This window comes from Rhinatrema bivittatum, chromosome 3 (assembly GCF_901001135.1).
Source record: "Rhinatrema bivittatum chromosome 3, aRhiBiv1.1, whole genome shotgun sequence".
Taxonomy (NCBI): domain Eukaryota; kingdom Metazoa; phylum Chordata; class Amphibia; order Gymnophiona; family Rhinatrematidae; genus Rhinatrema; species Rhinatrema bivittatum.
This window is the reverse complement of record NC_042617.1, coordinates 8,932,809-8,949,764: the sequence shown is the minus strand read 5'-3', so window position 1 is coordinate 8,949,764 and position 16,956 is coordinate 8,932,809. Positions and strand designations below refer to the sequence as shown.

At 46.9% G+C, this 16,956-nt stretch overlaps 2 protein-coding genes across 6 annotated transcripts in view; one reads left to right on the top strand and one right to left on the bottom strand.

Annotated features, from left to right (window-relative positions):
- Positions 1-7,817, bottom strand: part of TMEM63B (transmembrane protein 63B) — a 298,942-nt gene extending 291,125 nt beyond the window's left edge. For 2 of the 4 annotated variants that reach the window (XM_029592869.1, XM_029592873.1), the window contains exon 1: positions 7,661-7,814. The gene's annotated coding sequence lies outside the window, so the exon portion shown is untranslated. Of the gene's footprint in view, positions 1-7,660 lie in introns of all 4 variants that reach the window. The other 2 variants (XM_029592874.1, XM_029592872.1) reach the window with 2 other exon arrangements.
- Positions 7,818-8,157: 340 nt separating this feature from the next.
- The window catches only part of MRPL14 (mitochondrial ribosomal protein L14), a 29,514-nt gene continuing 20,715 nt past the window's right edge, over positions 8,158-16,956 (top strand). Inside the window, exon 1 of one of the 2 annotated variants that reach the window (XM_029592876.1) lies at positions 8,158-8,488. The gene's annotated coding sequence lies outside the window, so the exon portion shown is untranslated. Of the gene's footprint in view, positions 8,489-8,535; positions 8,664-16,956 lie in introns of those variants that run through there. The other variant, XM_029592877.1, reaches the window with a different exon arrangement.

The following is a 16,956-nucleotide window of genomic DNA, read 5'->3' as shown; positions in this document are numbered from 1 at the left end:
ACTGCCGACTGCAGCACTTAGGTTTGTACTGAGCAGCACCACCCTCCGAAGACGACACACTGCCGACTGCAGCACTTAGGTTTGTACCGAGCAGCACCACCCTCCGAAGACGACACACTGCCGACTGCAGCACTTAGGTTTGTACCGAGCAGCACCACCCTCCGAAGAGGACACACTGCCGACTGCAGCACTTAGGTTTGTACTGAGCAGCACCACCCTCCGAAGGCGACACACTGCCGACTGCAGCACTTAGGTTTGTACTGAGCAGCACCACCCTCCGAAGACGACACACTGCCGACTGCAGCACTTAGGTTTGTACTGAGCAGCACCACCCTCCGAAGACGACACACTGCCGACTGCAGCACTTAGGTTTGTACTGAGCAGCACCACCCTCCGAAGGCGACACACTGCCGACTGCAGCACTTAGGTTTGTACTGAGCAGCACCACCCTCCGAAGGCGACACACTGCCGACTGCAGCACTTAGGTTTGTACCGAGCAGCACCACCCTCCGAAGGCGACACACTGCCGACTACAGCACTTAGGTTTGTACCGAGCAGCACCACCCTCCGAAGGCGACACACTGCCGATTACAGCACTTAGGTTTGTACCGAGCAGCACCACCCTCCGAAGGCGACACACTGCCGACTGCAGCACTTAGGTTTGTACTGAGCAGCACCACCCTCCGAAGACGACACACTGCCGACTGCAGCACTTAGGTTTGTACTGAGCAGCACCACCCTCCGAAGGCGACACACTGCCGACTACAGCACTTAGGTTTGTACCGAGCAGCACCACCCTCCGAAGACGACACACTGCCGACTGCAGCACTTAGGTTTGTACCGAGCAGCACCACCCTCCGAAGGCGACACACTGCCGACCGCAGCACTTAGGTTTGTACTGAGCAGCACCACCCTCCGAAGGCGACACACTGCCGACTGCAGCACTTAGGTTTGTACTGAGCAGCACCACCCTCCGAAGGCGACACACTGCCGACTACAGCACTTAGGTTTGTACTGAGCAGCACCACCCTCCGAAGGCGACACACTGCCGACTGCAGCACTTAGGTTTGTACTGAGCAGCACCACCCTCCGAAGGCGACACACTGCCGACTGCAGCACTTAGGTTTGTACTGAGCAGCACCACCCTCCGAAGACGACACACTGCCGACTGCAGCACATGATGCTGGGTTCTGTCCTGAGTGTCGCCACCCAGGAAAAGGACCGTGGAGTCCTTGTGGACAATATCTTGAAATCCTCAGCTCAGGGGGCAGCAGTGATGGAAAAACCTAATAGAGTGTTAGGAATGATGGGTAAAGGAAGGGAGCATGGAACAGAGACCATCCTACTGCAACCCCACCATGAGTACTCTGTGAGGTTCTGGTCCCCCCATCTCAAAAAACACCTAGTGGAACTAGAAGAGGTGCAGAGGAGGGCGACCAGAATGATAAAGGGGAAGGAAGATCTCTCCCGTGATGAGAGGCTACGCAGGCGAGGGATCGTCAGCTTGGAAGAGAGAGGGCTGAGAGGAGACCTGATCGATTATACAATCATGAGTGGGGTGGAACTAGAAGAGGTGCAAAGGAGGGAGACCAGAATGATAAAGGGGAAGGAAGATCTCTCCTGTGATGAGAGGCTACGCAGGCGAGGGATCGTCAGCTTGGAAGAGAGAGGGCTGAGAGGAGACCTGATAGATTATACAATCATGAGTGGGGTGGAACTAGAAGAGGTGCAGAGGAGGGGGACCAGAATGATAAAGGGGAAGGAAGATCTCTCCTGTGATGAGAGGCTACGCAGGCGAGGGATCGTCAGCTTGGAAGAGAGAGGGCTGAGACGAGACCTGATCGATTATACAATCATGAGTGGGGTGGAACTAGAAGAGGTGCAGAGGAGGGCGACCAGAATGATAAAGGGGAAGGAAGATCTCTCCTGTGATGAGAGGCTACGCAGGCGAGGGATCGTCAGCTTGGAAGAGAGAGGCTGAGAGGAGACCTGATAGATTATACAATCATGAGTGGGGTGGAACTAGAAGAGGTGCAGAGGAGGGGGACCAGAATGATAAAGGGGAAGGAAGATCTCTCCTGTGATGAGAGGCTACGCAGGCGAGGGATCGTCAGCTTGGAAGAGAGAGGGCTGAGAGGGGACAGGATAGATTATACAATCATGAGTGGGGTGGAACTAGAAGAGGTGCAGAGGAGGGGGACCAGAATGATAAAGGGGAAGGAAGATCTCTCCTGTGATGAGAGGCTACGCAGGCGAGGGATCGTCAGCTTGGAAGAGAGAGGGCTGAGAGGAGACCTGATAGATTATACAATCATGAGTGGGGTGGAACAGGTAAATAAGAGGCAGTTATTTACTCTTTCAAATAATACTAAAACAAGGGGACGCTCCATGAAACTAACGACCAGCAGATTCACAGGAAACATTTCTTTCACTTAGCACACTATCAAGCTGTGAAATCTGTTGCCAGAGGATGTGATCAAGGCCACATAGCAGGGTTTAAAATAGGTTTGGTCAAGTTCCTGGAGGAAAAGTCCATTAGCCAGGGAGACTAAAGAAAATTATCCCTGGGAGTGAGTATCAGGAATTAGACCTACTTTATGGGATCTGCCAGGTACCTGTAAGCTGGACTGGCCACTGTCGGAGACAGGGTGTGGGCTCTATGGACCCTGGTCTGACCCAGCATGACACTTATATTCTTTATAACATGGAAAAGCACATTTCCTAGGTTGCAGACTAGCTGCGACAAACCTTGTGCTCAATGAAGATTTCAGGGCAGGCAGGATTACTAACGCTGAGCCAGCTCCAGACGACTGAGCTTCTCCTCCCCACCCTGACCTGAGCCTTAAACTAACTAGGGCAAGGCACGATGAACCAGCTCCACCAAAGCAAGTGCCATCTGGGCCTCAACGTCACATTCAAACTTGCTTTAAGATTACCACCTCACCCTAGGTCAGGCAAAGAGAGAACCAGTTAGGCTGTGCATGCATGGATTTGGAGATCTGATTTTCTTGTTAATTTCTAAGGATTCTATAAACTCAGACATGCAACAGGGCAAAGCCAGGACTGGCTGATAGCACTAGGGTTAATTCCTGACGCAGTCAAGTTAAAAACACAGGGTTGTCTGCTGGCCTATGACCCCGAGGTAACTGGCATCTCCAGCAGTGGGACACAGACCGTTCTGCACAGAGCCCTGGGCATGCAGCAGGGATACAGGAGCCAGACACTGCTGAAAGGTGAGCACTGCTGGCGGGGAGGAGCATCCATTGCCATGCTGCTGTCAGGAAGGACGGGAGGGGAAAAGGAGTGCCCCTGTCATACTGCCGTCAGGGGTGAAGGGAGGGGAGGAAGAGCATCTCCTCCCGTACTGCCATCAGGGACGACGGCAGGGGAAGGAACATGGCCTGCAATAGGGCTGGTGGTGGGAGGAGAGGGAAGAGAGCGGGTGTACACATCACAGGATCACTGTCCGGAGAATGGGAGGGAAGGAGTGTGTGTGCACCCCACATTACCACTGTTAGGGGCCGAAAGGATTATGGGAGTTAGTAGTGAAGGAGCATGGCTGCCGTACCGCTATCAGTACGGGTAGAAGGTAGGACTATGACCCCTGTATTACCCACGGATGTGGGTGCTGGATGGAGGGGTGTGCACCACAAAGTACTGCTGATGGAGAGTGGAGTGTGGGGAAGCAAACGGCCTGCAGTAACAGGGTCTAAGACCTAAGATTGGAACCCTGCCTTCTAACCTCCCGAAAAAAAACTTAAGACCTGGCTTTTCCTCCAAGCCTTCCCCTAATCTCTAAAATGCCAACACACCTCCCAACCAGGATCCACCCCACTAACCAGTCTCTCGGACCATTCCCAGTATATACATAAATATTTACCCTCAAGTTTTTGCTGTCCTTCTACTTCCCGGCTACTCTAGCCCCCCAAGTTGGATACCCTTGTTATATGTAACTTGTTATTGCCTTCTTGTTGTATGGTTATTTATTTAGTTAGTCCCTACGTTCCATGCAAACCGATCTGATATGAATCTTTTCATGAAGGTCGGTATATAAAAATGTGAAATAAATAAATGGTCGGGGGGGAGGGCTGCACTCCATAGTGCCATGAAACCCTTCAAATGGGTTTAAATCGTTTTTTCATTTGAGTTTCCAAATAATTGTCTTATTTATTACAGACAGAAGTGTGTACCCCCACTGAAATGGTGACTCAGCGATTAATACAATTTTAAATAAAGAAATAACTGCTGTAGAGCACGTGGTTGTGCCCTGCCCCCAGTTTCCACCTCAAGGGACCATATTAAGAAACCAGATGGTATCTACATTCATTGTGTACCTTGGATGATAAGAGGCACGCAACCAGAATGGTACTCGTCTTAGCCAACTTCCTACCTGCCAGAGTAACAGAGACAAGAAGATGTTTCTATTCCTGCATTGAATTTAGCTCACAGCGATTTACATTCAGGTACAGGAGGCACGGCCCTGTCACCAGGGGTCTGACAGTCTAAGTCTGTTTTATTATTATATAGAAATAGTCTTACTGTACACATAGCTCGGAGCTGCAGATAAGCGATTCATAAATATGGACCTCACCTCCAGGAACTTGCCCAAGCCCCTCCTAACTGCATTATCAGTAAGTGTGGCGGAAATAGTGAGAGCTGGGGCATTCAGACCCTCCTAGGACAGGCAGTTTGCATCTCCGCTGTACTTGGGAGGGTCATGTGCTGGATCAAGAAAGGCTGGGACCCTTGGGTGCACCGGCACCCGCTTACAAGTTGGGTTTTATTAGAAGGCAATTTTGTATTAGTGTTTGATTATATCCCATCTCAGCCATCTCTTCTCCAAGCTGAAAAGCCCTAACCTGTTTAGCTTTTTTTTTTTTTTTTTTTTAAATAAGGAAGCCATTCGATCCCCTTTAGCATTGTGGTTACTTTTCTCTGTAGCTTTTCTACCTCTACTATATCTTTTTTGAGATGAGGCAGCCAGAGCTGCACATAACGGATCAGTACTGAAGCACTAGGATATTCTCAGTTTTGTTCTCCATTCCCTTCTCAGTAACTCCTAATATTCGATTTGCTTTTTTGGCTGCCGCTGTTCACCAAGTTGAGGACTTCAATGAATTGCCCACAATGACTCTAAGATCCTCTTCCTGAGTGTTAACTCAATACAGGATCCAGCATTGTGCATTACTTTGCATTTATCCACATTAAAATTTCATCTGCCATTTAGATGCCCTGTCTTCCAAGGTCTTCTTGAAATTCCTCACAACCCCCTCCATGTTAACAACTTTTCATATTTCTGCCATTTACAAATCTGATCTTCTTACTTCCTGGTTCCTTTCACTGATCACTTAAGAATATGTTAATCTGGAACAATTTTCATTGTTTTATAACAGCAGTACAACAAACAGAGAGTGGAGGGTTCCTGAACCACTCTCCAGTAGCAGAAAAAACCCCAACAGAGTCAGTGCTCCCCCATCCCAGCCTCCCAACCCTCAATAGTAAGAGTAATCTGTCCACCATTCAAGGCATGAGTAAACAACGTATAGGCTGCCTGTCGACTTACTGCCACTCACTTAAAATGGAACTACGAGAGCGTTGTGGTAGAGACTGCAGATAAGAGTCCCAGATATCCACAAACCTTTTCTTGTGACGTGGAGACTGTCGCATCATACAGGAGCATCATAGGATGGAGACAGTTGTGCCAGGTCCAGTAGGACAGAGGAGTGGCATCTCTCCAATGCAACAAAATGACCTTCTTAGCCACCAAACAGGCTTTACAAAGAAGCAACAGAGATCCCAAACCTCGTATCCTCAAAGGAGAAATGCAACCAAAAAGTAGCCACAAGGGCGAGAGTGGGATGTGAACCCCCAGTAAAGTCTCAATGTACCGAACTACCTTAGGCCAAAGACTGGGTATAGAGGGACATTCCCAAAAAGTGTGAGATAATGTACCAAGAAGGTGCCCACATCGCGCACAAGCTGCAGATGTTGAGATCTTAAGATGAAAGGTGCCTTGAGCTGAGATGTAACCCCGATGAAGAAGTTTATATTGCATTTCTCTGTAATACTTAAGAATATGTTAAACACTGATCCAACTACAGATCCCTGGGGAACGCCACTATTTACTTCTCACTGGCAAAAACTGATCATTTAGCCATACTCAGACTCCTATCTTTTAACCAGTTACTAATTCATAATTAGATACTGCCAACCCTACAACATAAACACAGTTCAAGATAATCTAAGGCCACCCAAGGCTTCTGTTAAATCAAGATCTGCTCAATCCTCCCAATGCCACTCTTGGTCTGTAATCCAATTTATGAGCATGCAAAACAATTAGATGCAGAGGGCCCTATTGGTGGCATTGAGGATTCTACAAGAATGCCATATGGTTTCTATGTCCCACGAAAGACCTGAAGCACTATAAATTGCTTTAGAACCTTCGCAGGACCCTGTGCACATCGGATCTGTGTGTACATCACTGGGGCCAGTTAAGGGTGGGGATGGGTGGTGTATCCCCCCAGTACTGCTGCCCGTGAAAGGGTGGAGGGAAGGAGTGGACCCCACAGTACTGCTGCGGGGGGGGGGGGGGGGGGGGGGGGGGGAGTGAACCCCACAGTACTGCTGCCAGTGAAAGGGGGGGGGGGTTATCTACAGGGTGGGAGGATGTGTATATGCACCTTACAGTGCTGCTGCCAGTGGGGTGGGGGTTATCTATAGGGTGGGAGGATGTGTATATACACCTTACAGTGCTGCTGCCAGTGGGGTGGGGGGGGGGGTATCTATAGGGTGGGAGGATGTGTATATGCACCTTACAGTGCTGCTGCCAGTGGGGTGGGGGGGGGTATCTATAGGGTGGGAGGATGTGTATATGCACCTTACAGTGCTGCTGCCAGTGGGGTGGGGGGGTATCTATAGGGTGGGAGGATGTGTATATGCACCTTACAGTGCTGCTGCCAGTGGGGTGGGGGGGGGGGTATCTATAGGGTGGGAGGATGTGTATATGCACCTTACAGTGCTGCTGCCAGTGGGGTGGGGTGGGGGGTATCTATAGGGTGGGAGGATGTGTATATGCACCTTACAGTGCTGCTGCCAGTGGGGTGGGGGGGTATCTATAGGGTGGGAGGATGTGTATATGCACCTTACAGTGCTGCTGCCAGTGGGGTGGGGGGTATCTATAGGGTGGGAGGATGTGTATATGCACCTTACAGTGCTGCTGCCAGTGGGGTGGGGTGGGGGGTATCTATAGGGTGGGAGGATGTGTATATGCACCTTACAGTGCTGCTGCCAGTGGGGTGGGGGGGGGGGGTATCTATAGGGTGGGAGGATGTGTATATGCACCTTACAGTGCTGCTGCCAGTGGGGTGGGGGGGGGGGTATCTATAGGGTGGGAGGATGTGTATATGCACCTTACAGTGCTGCTGGGATCAATTATAAATGAGCAGTGCTGTCCCTCCTCACCTGTGCAGCCTTTAACAACCTCTCTCACTGCATCCCCTCCCCATCCGGCCAGACACAAGAGCAACAATACTGAGAGCACCACGACGGGGGGGGGGGCCCAGAGCTGGAGCCAGGACCAGCCTCAGACTGAGAACACGCAGGACACCGGCAGCGTTACCGGCCGAGCAGTGACGAGCGACGGCGCTAAGAAGGCACTTACGGCTCTGGCTGAGAAGAGAGCGGCCCGGCCCCGGAGGATCTCCACCGCTGGGGGCCGCCTGCGTGCCCTGCCCCGCCGCACTCAACGACACCCGGGCGGCGCCGCCGCCACCGCCGCCGCTCCACAACACGACGGCCCGCACGTCTCCGACCCCGCCCAACAACAGCGAGCCGCCGACCAATGGCAAAGCACGGAAGGGGAGCCGCGAGGCGGGCGCTCAGAAGCGCTCCGCCCCCTCCCCTCCGCCTTGCGGCAGCCAGCGGCCGGCGGCGCTCCGCCCACCAGGAGGCGGGCGCTAGGAGGAGGCCCCGGCTGATTGGCTGCCGGCAGCTGCAGGGACCCGGAGGAAGGTTGGCCAACTGGGGCAGGGTCCGCCCCGTTCCTCTCCCTGTCTCCCCTCCCTCCCATTCGATGACGCAGGTAAGGGGAGCCAGGCGGGGGAGGGGAACTCACTCAAGCTCTGCTGACTGGCTGTGGGGAACCAGGAAATGAGACTGCACAGCAGCTTGACCGACATCAGGCTAGTTTGAACTTATTGATCAAGTTTTTCTGCTTCCGCTCTCATTGCTGTTGCTGCGCAATGTCAGAGTGAATCAGCCAGCAATAAAATACTGTACATTTTTTGTAATTTTTGATCATACATTGTAGGCTTGGGTCCAATTATCTCGACATAACCCCAGCTTCCACTTCCTGGTTACCTGTAGCCAATCAGCAGCTATGTCCTCCCCTACAGCTGGCAAGGTCTGCGGAAGGGAGCGTGCGTGGTGCGCGATAACGTCACTGCCTGTCAGCGGCAGAGCGAGGCCCCGCGCGGAGTTTGGGAGAGCGGTAAGGGAATAAATCTTCTGCCGCCCTTGGGCTCTGCGATCCGACGCTCCCCTCAGGGGACGGTGTAATAGGCCTTGCGGTGGAATTGCGCCCTGAGATTCAGCGCTGTTTGTTAACGGAGAGGAAGGGTGGCCAACATTTCGGCAGAGCTGAACTTGGACGCTCGAGGACTGGGGTGGGAGTTCCCCCTCCCCTCATTTGCATAAAATGAAATCAAGACATATAAAATCTGTATATTCGGACCATACTAATGGGAATGATGTACTTCGCATGCGGGGGGGGGGGGGGTTGGAATTCTTGTAGTGTGCGGGCTTATTAGTTGCAGGGGAGAGAAGCAGACAACCATCCAGCATGCACAGGGCCAGGCCCCAGGGCTGGAGTGGGGGGAATACCCGTGTGCCTGTACAGGGGACAAAAGCAAGGGGGAAATGGGGGAGGAGAGCAGGTGCTGAAGGGTGAAGAGGGGGATGGGGAGAGAGGTGAGGGCTGGGAGCAAGGGGAAGTGGCTCGTGGCAGGAGGAAGGGGGGCTGAGGTGAGAGGATAGGGAGGGGTTGAGAGCAAGAGGCAGTGGATGGGGAGAAAGGAGGAAGCTGGGGTGTTGGAGCCATCAGCTTTTTCACCCTTCAGTAAAATCCTCTTCTCACTTCAGACCTTCCACACCCTCATCGCACTTGCCCCATGTCCAATCCGCCCAACTCAAACGTTCCTATTCACTAATCTCTGCTTTCTGCTTTCTTCAGCCTCCCTGTTCCCACACTCCTTCCCACATTCCCTCTTCTCTCCCTACCTACCTCACCCTCTCTCCTCTTCTTGCTCCCACTCACTCCTGCCCCCACCTCCTGACGGCTGCTTCCCGGTTCTCCTCCTCCCAGTCCTCCCATCATGCATCTTTCAGTTCCATATCTGGTCTTCACTCATGTCTGCAGCTGTCACTCTGCCAGCACCACTTTCTCTGGAAAAAATGGTGCTGACACAGGGACCGCTGTTGGTCCCTTCCAATTCCAACACAATACAGGGGCACAGCGCACTCATCCGCTCTCCGAGACTCCCAGCTTGGCTTTGCTTTATTATTGAAAACAATAACACACTTCCTAAACCACCCACACTCCTTCAAACAACCCACGTAAGAGACTTAGGAGCCATCCTAGACAATCGTCTCAACCTCAAAACATTCATTAACCAAACCACCAAAGATTGCTTCTACAAATTACATATCCTGAAAAGAATAAAACCGCTGTTTCACACTCAGGACTTCAGAACAATCTTGCAAGCAATAATCTTTTCCAAACTAGATTATTGCAACTCGTTACTATTAGGCCTCCCAGCTTCTTACACCAAACCTTTACAAATGGTTCAGAACTCTGCAGCCAGAGTCCTTACAAATTCCAGGAAAATTGACCACATTTCACCTATTCTCAAAAACCTTCATTGGCTTCCGATCCACTATAGAGTCATGTACAAAACCATTAACATCATTTACAAAACTATCAACCAACACACGCAACTCGACCTACAAATACCACTTAAAAAATTCACCTCCGCCAGGCCTATCAGGGAACACTACAAAGAGTCACTCCAAATTCCAAAGGCCAAAACCTACCAACATAAATCCTTGAGTCTCAGAGCCTTCTCATCAGCAGGTCCAGCTCTCTGGAACTCGATCCCACCTGATTTGAGACAAGAGCCATGCTCTTTAACATTTAGGAAAAGACTAAAAACTTGGCTTTTCAAAAAAGCATTTCCAAGCCTTGAATAAAACCTCCTCTCACTAGCACTAACTCGTATGCAATAATGGAATGTAAACACGAATCAACCAACCTCAAACCCTCTCTCACTAATTCCTGCTGAATATTTATCATACTATTATCTTTCACAACTGTGTCATATTTATTCATTTGATTACCTATGTACCGTTTTATAGTCTTATTTTTTCACTTGCTATTCTAATGTATCAATAGGCTGAAATGTAAATATTGTGCTGTTCAATTTCTCCCCTTCCATCCCAAGTTTATTTTCCTTGTTTTTTGTAACTTTCCCTCTCCCTTTTTCTGATTCACTGTATTTAAAGTTCAAGGTTCTTATTGAAAATATTGTTTTTTACGTTACGTTATGCTTTACACTCCTTGTTATTTGTAAACCGGGTTGATGTGATGCCTATCATGAAACTCGGTATAACAAAAACAATAAATCAATAAATAAATAAATAATTGAGTGCCGAGGAGACATAGGCGTTCCCTGTTCCAATGGAGATGCACTGGGACGTGCTCACACTTTCTCCCGGGGTGGGGGAGATGAAAGGACAACAGTAATCCGCAGCAAATCGGCAACAGAAGCTTTACCAACATCAGCAGCAAGCAGGCGGTAAAAAGGCTTAACTCATTGAGCTGTAGGTTTTTTTAAAACTTGTGAGCAAATTGTAGAAAAGGGGGTGGATCAGAGCAGAGCACAGCACTCTTCTGAGCATGCGCAGCTCATCCTCTCTCTGGCTCCTGCCAGCTGCTTTTGACAAGATTTTACAATGTCTGGTTACACTTGGAAGCAGACACTATACAACTGACAGAAAAACCGAACCATCTGATTCAAAACTGGGCAGTTGGTCACCCTACGCAGAGGCTAAAACATAATTCCTGATACCGAAAACCAATGGTATGCTAATATGTTAAGAGATTTATGTGCATAAAACATCTTTGCTGCACACAAATGTCTTCAGGGTATAAGTCTTGGCTAATGTGCACAAAATATAGTATAGGAGCATAAGTTGGTGCCTAAATCACACATTTTATTTATTTATTTATTTATTATTTTTATTATACCGAGTTTCATGATAAGAATCACATCAACCCGGTTTACAATTAACATGTGTGTGGAGGCAGGGAGTAACATAGTGATAAACATTTCCCAATTCAACATTAAATATAGTGTGAAACTTAAAAAATATTAAAACAATAATTAGGACGTGAGAAAGTTACAAAAAACAGGGAATAATAACTAGGACCAGAAAGGGGGAGGGAATTAAAAAAGAGAATATTTACATTTCAGCCAACTGTTTCCAAATTAATAAATATGTATAATGTTATAAGCAAAAGATGTGTTGATGGGTTGAAGTGTGGAGAATTTAATCCAGTTCTGGGAAAGCTTTTTTAAAAAGCCAAGTTTTTAGTCAAGTTTTTATGTGCATAAAAGCCAAGTTTTTATGTGCATAAATGCTGAGTACAGACCCCCTCGCCACAAATTCCAGGTTCAGAATGACCATTGACTGACACAAGTCCCAGAACCTGCCATCCACCTTTGATCAGGAGTTAAATTTCCAGCACTAACAGAACAAAGTCCCCCTACTGTGGATTGCAAACTGGTTAAAAGATAGGATTAAATGGTCTGTTTTCTTAGTGGAGAGAGGTGAACAGTGGAGTGCCTCAGGGATCTGTACTTGGACCCATGCTTTTTAATATATTTATAAATGATCTGGAAAGGAATACGACAAGTGAGGTTATCAAACTTGCAGATACAAAATTATTCAGAGTAGTTAAATCTCAAGCAAATTGTGATAAACTGTAGGAGGACCTTGTGAGACTGGAAGATTGGGCATCCAAATGGCAGATGAAATTTAATGTGGATAAGTGCAAGGTGTTGCATATAGGGAAAAATAACTCTTGCTGTAGTTACACAATGTTAGGTTCTATATTAGGAGCTACCACCCAAGAAAGAGATCTAGGCGTCATAGTGGATAATACATTGAAATCATCGGCCCGGTGTGCTGTGGTGATCAAAAAAGCAAACAATGTTAGGAATTATTGGGAAGGGAATGGCACCCATAAGCTTGCAAAGGGTACAGTACTTTTATAACACCTAAGACATAGAACACCAAAATCAAACCAATTTGCTTCTCTTTTGAATGAAGCTAAAGAATATGCAAAATGTATGACTCGTTTGATACAGCCTCCAGATTTTTGGCTTTAGCAATTGAAATGAGAAGACTGGCCTGGCTTAAGGCTACAGATCTGAGTATGTCCATGACAAGCAAGCGGATGCTTCTTGTTTGGTGACAACTTTTTTGTTGATAAAATGAAAGAAGTAGTAGATATGATAAAAGAATATTGTTCTGCTTTGCAGACCCTTACACCCAGGAAAGAGATCTAGGCATCACATACATTGACATCGGCCCAGTGTGATGTGGAGATCAAAAAAGCAAACAAAGGAATTATTAGGAAGGGAATGGCAGATAAAACAATGGATGTCATAATGCCTCTGTATCATTACAATTCTGGTCACCGCATCTTAGAAAAGAAAGGTGACCTCCTCTCCAACCTTGGTATTACACACTTCATCTACGCAGATGATGTACAAATCCTCATTCCCTTCACAAACACTGTACTCACTGCACTCCATACATGGAACACCATTCTCGCCTCCATAAACCAACTACTCACCGACATGCACCTTGCCCTTAACCCGCAAAAAACTGAACTCCTCCTCATCTCCTCTTGACATGCACCCATACCCTGTCCCTCCACTCTCCAGCCTCCTAACTTTCTCTCTAACACAAGAAACCTGGGTGTTATACTTGACAACCAACTAACCTTCAAACCATATATCAAATCTATCCTTAGCAGCTGCTACTTCAAACTACAATCCCTTAAAAAACTCAAACCCCTCCTCTACTTCCATGATTTCCGCACAGTACTTCAATCCTTAATTTTTTCAAAAATTGATTATTGCAACACACTCCTACTTGGACTCCCTGCTACCCACATCAGACCTCTCCAACTCCTTCAAAACGCTACTGCACGCATCCTCTCTAATGTCAATAAGAAAGATCACATTACTCCCACCCTCATTAATCTCCATTGGCTTCCCATCCACTCACGAATTATATACAAGACCCTTACCCTCATCCACAAAAGTATTATTAACGAACATTACAACTGGCTAAACCCACCTTTTCTACCTCGTATCTCCACAAGACCCACCCGCTCCTCTCTTCGTGGAACCCTTATTCCCCCCTCCATAAAATCCACAAGACTCATCTCCACCACCAATAGGGCCCTTTCCCTCGCAGGCCCATCCCTGTGGAACTCCATGCCTCCTGACCTACGCACCGAAACCTCCACACTCACCTTCAAAAAGAAACTCAAACCTGGCTCTTCCTCCAAGCCTACCCCCAATCATCACCATCACCTACTAGCACTCAAACCCAACCTCCCTCTCGTATCAACACCCCCACTACAGGACCCCCACCCACCCTCTCGAAGGAACTACAAACCCCACACTTAACCTCCTGCACATAATAAATTGCCACCTAGCAGAACCGCACACATCTTCTCACTTCTTTCACTGTTGGCCATGCGCTTAGACAAATTTTGTATATAGCCTATGTACATATCATTTCCCCATTGATTCCCTGTACATATTTTTTCCTCATGTATCTGTTCTCACCCCCCCTACCCCCTCCTTTGTCGCAATCACCCCCACCCCTCCCTCCCTTAGTTATCAAGTTATTTACTCTGTTACTATTGTTTATGTTACACACTGTTCCTTGTAAAGGCTTTGCCTATATATTTTTGGTTTGTAAGTTATCTGTAAACCGGCACGATGTGCAAACGGCTGTCGGTATATAAAATTAAATAAATAAATAAAAATAAATAAAGGTCAACTGGGAAAGGTACAGAGAAGAGCGACCAAAATGATGACGGTGAGGAATGGCTCCCCGGTGAGGAAAGGCTAAAGAGGTTAGGGATGTTCAACTTGGAGAAGTAACAGCTGACAGAGGGTAAGAAAATCATGAGTGGAATAGAATGTGTAAATGAGAATCTGTGATTTATTCTTAAAATTAAAGAAATACAAGAAATTCCATGATGTTAATAAGCAAATTTAAAACAAACCAGAGAAATTTTTCCCTTGATGCAATATTAAGCTTTGGAATTAATTGCTGGAGGATGTAGTAAAGGCAGTTGGCATTGCTGGGCTTAAAAAAAGGTTTGGACAAGTTCTTGGAGGAGAAGTCCATAAACTGTTATTAATCAGGTAGACTTACTGTTTGGGATCCTGCCAGGTTCTTATGACCTGGGTTGGCTACTGTTGGAAATGGGATCCTGAGCTTGATGGACCCTCAGTTTGACCCAGTATGGGAGCTCTTATGAGTTAACTCTATGCACCTCCCTGCATTGGGGAGTTATGCTGGGATTAACATGGGATTTCCTCACAGTTTTACTGTGTGTAAAACTTGTTACATTGGGATTTCACTTCTATGCAAAAATGTGTACAGAACATGCTCTAACATCAGGGTCTTAAAATGAATGACTCTTTCATGTTTCTAGAAATTCATAAACACAAATGCAGAACCATATTCATCTTTTTTGTAAGAAAGTTGCAATATAGTTTTGTAATTTCATTTATTAAAATTTATTAATCGCTTAACACAAAAAAGGCTAAGTGATGTACAAGCACAAAATAAAACATTCATAAAAAGAACATATAAAAATAAAACAGACATGATAAAGATCTAAGCTGCCACATTAAGAGAGTCTATGCTGAAGTCCTTAATAAAATGCTTGTTTTAGTAAAAAAAAAAAACCTCTTTAAAAGAAGTCTAAACTTTGTAATGCAATCCAACATTCAGAGTTCCAAAATATGGGCACCTCTACCAAGAAGGCAGAGTCCCTTGTTGAAAGACAGGCATATTTAATAGAGGGTGCATCGAGCAGACCAAGTTGAGATGTTCTCAGTTGACAAGATGGCTCATATATTTTTAACAAGGCATTGGACCATGGACAGGCATTTGAGTTAATAAGTTTAACGATTGTCTTACCAACATTATAAAAGATTCGCTGCTGAATCGGAAGCCGGTGCAAACTGTTAAGTGCTGGGGTAAAGTCAAGTCATTGCTATTGCCTGTTTTTTCTTGGAGGTAATGCATATATCAGTGGCGTTTGTTTTATTGATATCACCATTTCCTCTGACAGGTAATCTATACCCTGCTTAAAACACATCACAGTAACAGACCTCTTTACCTATTCCATCTCTCAGTCCTGGCTTTCAGTAAGTGACAACAGTTATCACAGTGACCTCTTATTGTACTGGCACTCAGCAACAGCCCCAGTGATATCGCAGTGACTTTTCAGTCCTGGTTCTCTATTTTGAGTAATGCAATATACAAAGCAGCAGTTCAACCATTATAATCAACAGAATACAAACAGAAATGTAAAGAGAATGTGTACAGTATACTATAACAGCATATCACATTACATTTTATAATCTGAAAATTAGAGACCTACCATAGCAGCCGAGACAAGACAGCATTCACACACATCCATTCAATCACTACACCAGATCATCGGAAGTAAAATAAAAACAAAATACACCAAAGTGGATAAACTGTATAACCTACTGCCAGCAACTTCTTTTACATCTTGCATTAATTTCCAAGCTTGCACATAGTCCTTATTCTCACACCTTTGTAGAAGTCTAGCATCCAAACGTTCCCGTTGTATTCGTGATGTCATTGGTTGAATCCAAATCTCAGTAAAAGGTGGTATAGGCTAAATCCACTGCTTTAAAATTATCAAACTTGGATGTTCCTGGAGGAAGAACTAGATGTCTGGGAGAAAATGGATGAGGTGGAAAAACAGTGAGCCAAATTAAAAGGAGGTATTACAGGGGCAACAAATCTCTGCTAGAAAACTAAAGAAAAGTTACAGGAAAGAGAAACCAATCTGTTTCTTGGAGAAGGTTGCTGAAAAAATAAAGGCAAAAAGAACAGCGTTCAAGAAGTATAAAGGATCCCAAAAAGAGGAACATAAGGAAGGAAAAAAACCCAGTAAAATTGAGGGAGATGATGAAAGAAAGCAGGAAAACAAAAGGTCAAGTGGAAGAAAGAATTGCCAAGCGAGTTGACAAACATTTTTCAGATATTTCCGAGAAAGAAGGGAGGCCTGAAGTGGTAACGTGGAAATTGAAAGGGGACAAGGAGCAATTTGTGGAGAGAGACAAAGAAATGACCGAAATATTAAATACTTCAATTCGGTGTTCATTAAAGAAAACCCTGGAGAAAGACCATAGATGGGGGTGGGATAAACTAAACTCCATTTACAGAAGAGAATTTATGGGAAGAGCTAGGAAAACATGAAAATGGACAAGGCCATGGGGCTGAATGAAGTACCTCCCAGGATACTATGGGAGTTCAGAGATGTGTGGTATGATTCTACCCGCGGCCAGAGCCACGGGCAGCCTCTCGCCTCTCTTTTGTCCTTTTTTTCAGCTCCTTTTGCAGCCCGGAGGCCACAGATATCCTTTCCATGCGGCTGGAGCTGCCTGGGTGCTGCTCTTGTGGCCAGGAGGCTGCCGACGGCATTTCCACGTGGTGTGGAGGCCGCCGACATCATCTTCTCCCCTCCGGGGGTGGGGGGGGCCTCCACCATCTATTTCTTTCCTATGTCAGGGAGTCGCTCTCAGCCCCTTCTTTGCGGCCTGG